Source organism: Rutidosis leptorrhynchoides, chromosome 7 (genome assembly GCF_046630445.1).
Source record: "Rutidosis leptorrhynchoides isolate AG116_Rl617_1_P2 chromosome 7, CSIRO_AGI_Rlap_v1, whole genome shotgun sequence".
Lineage (NCBI taxonomy): Eukaryota > Viridiplantae > Streptophyta > Magnoliopsida > Asterales > Asteraceae > Rutidosis > Rutidosis leptorrhynchoides.
Window position 1 is genome coordinate 66,703,621 of NC_092339.1, and position 4,780 is coordinate 66,708,400.

General features: G+C 30.4%; 1 non-coding gene across 1 annotated transcript; it reads left to right on the forward strand.

The window, feature by feature from the left end:
- The first annotated feature begins 596 nt into the window (after positions 1-596).
- On the forward strand, positions 597-703 carry LOC139860746 (small nucleolar RNA R71). Its single transcript, XR_011763369.1, has one exon. It is a non-coding gene; the product is annotated as a small nucleolar RNA R71 (small nucleolar RNA).
- Positions 704-4,780: the final 4,077 nt, after the last annotated feature.

A 4,780-nucleotide genomic window follows, 5' to 3' on the forward strand; every position in this document is an offset into this window, starting at 1 on the left:
TTGGCTTTTTCTCTTCGGTTTGTTGTGGTGGTTTATATAAGCTAGGTCTTTGTTGATTGAAAGTGTTGTTTTGAGTTGGTTGGTTATTCGGACCTTGTTGGTTGTACGAGTTGTTGTTGGGTCTAATTGGATTGTAAAGAATATTTTGATTTCGATTAAAGTTTGGCCTTGGCGGTTGATAATTATTTTGATAATTATTTCCCGGCCTTTGGTTCATGTAGGAAACATTCTCACGTTGTTCCATTGTTTGCTCAATGTGGCAATCTTTCGTTAAGTGTGGTCCACCGCATTGCTCACAACTGATTCGTATTGCGTGAATATCTTTAGTCATCTTTTCCATTCGTATCTCGAAAGCATCTATTTTTGTAGAAACGAAATCAAAGTCATGGCTAGAATCGGCTCTAGCCGCTTTAGATGAACGAAAGATATCTTTTTCTTGGTGCCACTCATGTGAGTGGGAGGCTGTGTTATCAATGATCTTGTGAGCTTCAGTTGCGGTTTTCTTCATAATGGAACCACCAGCTGCTATATGGATGTCTTTTCGTGTAGTAATATCGCATCCTTGATAGAATATTTGTACTATTTGATAAGTGTCTAAACCATGCTGAGGACATCCTCTCAACAACTTTCCAAATCTTGTCCACGCTTCATATAGAGTTTCATTTGGCTTTTGTGTGAACGTAACAATTTCTCCTTGAAGTCTCACGGCTTTAGATGTCGGAAAGAATTGTTTAAGAAATTTTTCAACTAAAACATCCCATGTATCAATCGCCCCTTCAGGTAACGATTCTAACCAATCTTTGGCTTCTCCCTTTAAAGTCCAGGGAAATAACATGAGATAGATCTGTTTATCCTCAACTTCTCTGATTTTGAATAGAGTACAAATCCTATTAAAGGTTCGAAGATGTTCGTTTGGATCTTCTTTTGGCGTACCACTATATTGGCATTGATTAGTTATCATGTGTAGGATTTGTCCTTTGATTTCATAATCTGGCGCATTAATGTCTGGCTTAATAATGGCGTGACCTTGGCCCGTGCGTGTGGCTCTCATTCGGTCTTCCATACTTAGAGGTTCTGTTACTTCCATAATTGAATTTGTTGAATACGAATCACTAGAGAATTCTGATTTAACGGTTTCTTCTTCGACAATCTCTGGATGAGTAATTTGTGGTTTAGGAGGAATGATTAGTGGTTCAGGATCTCTGAATTGTCCTTGAATATCCTCCGGGTTTTTAATTTTGAAGTGGGGTTGAAAATATGCATTATCTGAAATTTGAGTTGGAGTACTTAGTTGACTAGATGATGTTTCTAAAGAAAAATCAACGGTGATAATATTGGCTAGATGTCTTGATCGAGTTACAGGTGGTGAACGTATGAAAGGTGGTGAACGTTTTGCTCGGTGCATTCACTGAATATCCTATTAGTTATAAAAGATAAAAAAATATATAAGTTATCAAATTAATAGACTTTTCTGATTTTGCCCACGTTTAGAATAGCCAATAGATGCAGTAGGTAGCCAGGACCCTTTAAATTGGAAGCCCACAACTCGCCACTAACAAATCCAACTATTACTACGAACCAGAAAATTTTGGATGTCTATCAATTTAACCGCTTAAAATAATTTTTCATCGAAGTTTAAAGAAATTTTAAAGAAGAAATAGAAAATTCTATGTCCTAAAAACTAGAGCGTCGAGAAATAAGAAAGAAAAAGAGCGCGTCGAAAAACGTCGAAAAATAAAAATAAGAAAAAAAACGTCGAAACTTAAAAGTCTAAAAACTAAATATTAAAAGTTGCGTCTAAAGTTATTAAAGCTTAAAAGGAAATCTATATCTAAAACGGCAATAACTTAAAAGGCACTAAAATATATAAACGGCGTCGCAAAATTCTAAAGCGCCTAAATCTTAATCTAAAGAAAAAGCACTTAAGGGATTTTACGGCAAAGCCTAAAAACTAGAAATATAAAAATAACTACGGCAAAAACTAATCTTAAAATTAATTACGAATGATAAATATACAAATTACAAATTAAACGATAAAAAAAATATACAAAATATAAAAATAGGCTTAAAGTTATAAAAATACAATTTTTTATAAAAATATTATTTTTTTATTATTATTTTATAAAAGTATTAATTTATTATATTACTAAAACTAAATATAACTTAAAAATACAAAATAAATAAAACTAAAATTAATTAATATAATAAATAACCCTAATTAGTATTTAATTTATTATAATTATTATTAATTACGTAACCCTAATTGTGTCGGCAGAGGTACCTGGGCTGTCAAATCACTCCATGCGATCGCATGGAGTGTATGCTATAATTTCATGCGGTCACATGACCCTCGGATCCAGTTCAGATGTTGGGCTGCTACAGTGTAGTGGCCCGATTAATTTTTTTTTAATTTATTTATATAAAATAAATAAAAACTTACTTTTTAAAAACTAAAATAGAAATAGAAAAACTTTATAATTTTATATATTTTAAACAAACTCTTAAAAATATATATATTTCGTTTTTCTTTTTATATTTTTTGTATTTTTAATATTTAAAACATATTTTTACAAAAAGAAATTAAAACTTAATTTTTTTTTTTATATATATAGCGTTTCGCTTCGGCATCCCCGGCAGCGGCGCCAAAAACTTGATGTGTGCAGCGGTGTATACGAAATAGTTATATTTTTACTACGAAATACAATACAATTTACACAAGTTTTATTTATTTATATAGATGAGATATACTTAAACTTTGCTACAACACTTATAGGCAGTGTACCTAATCGTAGAATAGTGTAGTTTTTAGTAAGTCCGGTTCGTTCCACAGGGAGCTAGCTGAGTTTAACGCTATAAAAGTTGCGCATGTATTCTCAGCCCAAAAATATAAAGGGTAAAAAGGCAAATGAAACTCACCTAATGTATTTTGTAGTAAAAATACATATGACTATATTGAACAATTGAACAATGCAGGGTTGGCCTCGGATTCACGAACCTATACCAATTATATATTTATTAAAACATGTAATGGTAATCTCATAATTTTCATTGATAACTTATATAATATTTATGTGTTTGTAGTTATATAAATTTTATACTAAATTTTTATTTAATACATATACTTTATTTATGTGTATTATATCTTAAGTTTTTATTTTATATATCTATATCAATTTTGTATATATACATTTAAAATAATTTTTATTCAGTTTGTTATATTAATATATCTATAAATATATGTTTAATATTTTTTTTTTTTAAAATCGATAGTTTATTATATATAAGTATTTTTATAAATATTGTTCATAACAACAATACTAACCTAAATGAAATTCTAATAAATATAGTAACTTTAATAAAAATGTTAATTTTTGATAAGAAGATAGTTTTAATAAAAAAAAAATAGTAATATTCATATTAATAGATATAATGATAATATTGATAATAATACCTATGTTAATAATAATAATAATAATAATAATAATAATAATAATAATAATAATAATAATAATAATAATAATAATAATAATAATAATAATAATAATAATAATAATAATAATAATAATAATAATAACAACTATTAATAAAATGATAAAAAAATGTACAACCTTTGAAGAAATGAGATCTAAAAGTAAAACGCCACTGCCCGGACTCGAACCCACGACCTCACACTCAACCCAAACAATCCTAACCAATCATCTATACATTTATCTTCTGAAATAATTAGGATTTTAAATCCTTTAACCCGATTTCTGTCGATTTCCTTTTTCTTAAAACAAAACCCATTTAACATCATATATATATATATATATATATATATATATATATATATATATATATATATATATATATAGTATCATGCATCCCGTCATGGTCTTCTCAACCATCTTAGAGTCATCGTCTTCTCCGTTCATCATGGTACATCACTTCAAAAAAAAAAATAGAAGTAGCAACAAGTAGTTTTAACGGCTATTTTGGTGATACAAGGATCGGTGGAGACTGCACAGCAACAGCAGTCGAATGAAGAAGGAACAAGAAGAAAATGGTGGTGTTTGTTAAGCGCTCAGTTGTAGACACTCAGTTCACTAGCAGGCCCGTCTAGGAAATTGGAGATTTATCGGCCCAACATAAACACAAAATTTTGGCTCTCGGCCCAAATAGGAATTCAATGATTTCAGTTTATGCACGAAACAGACAAACGGTTTGTAGCATTACACGTGAATTATGTTTGATTTTATATCTGTCGGCCATTAAAGAAAAGGGAGAACACGCACGCAGTTTTAAAACCGAAAAAATATCATCGTCCTTTCTATGCATATACGGTATATCACCTCTCATATTTATTATTTCATTATCTTATTGATCATCTCTTCGTCATCAAAATCAGACCATCATCTTCTTTATCGTTACAGAAATAGTAAGCATGGCGGCAGGTGTTTATCGAATAGACTTTAAAAGAACAGCAACAAAATAGTGATGTTTAGGTTGTGTTCAAAAGTGGTGTTGCGTTTTCGATAGTGGTGATGATTTATCTTTGATTAGGAACCGACACAGGAACAATCATATCGGCAACCAAATGGGTACGAGTCTAAAAGAAATAGAATAAGACTGCAGCAGGTGGTTTTTGGGTTCGGTTTGATATGATGAAGTTGGGAAGTATTTATGCCCGGGAACGATTAGTGAGAAGATGAGGTCGACGACAAAGAGTGTAACGAGTGATTGTGGTAACCTTCTTCATCTTCAATATGATTTATTTTAAACGGTCGTCACTTCAATTAGG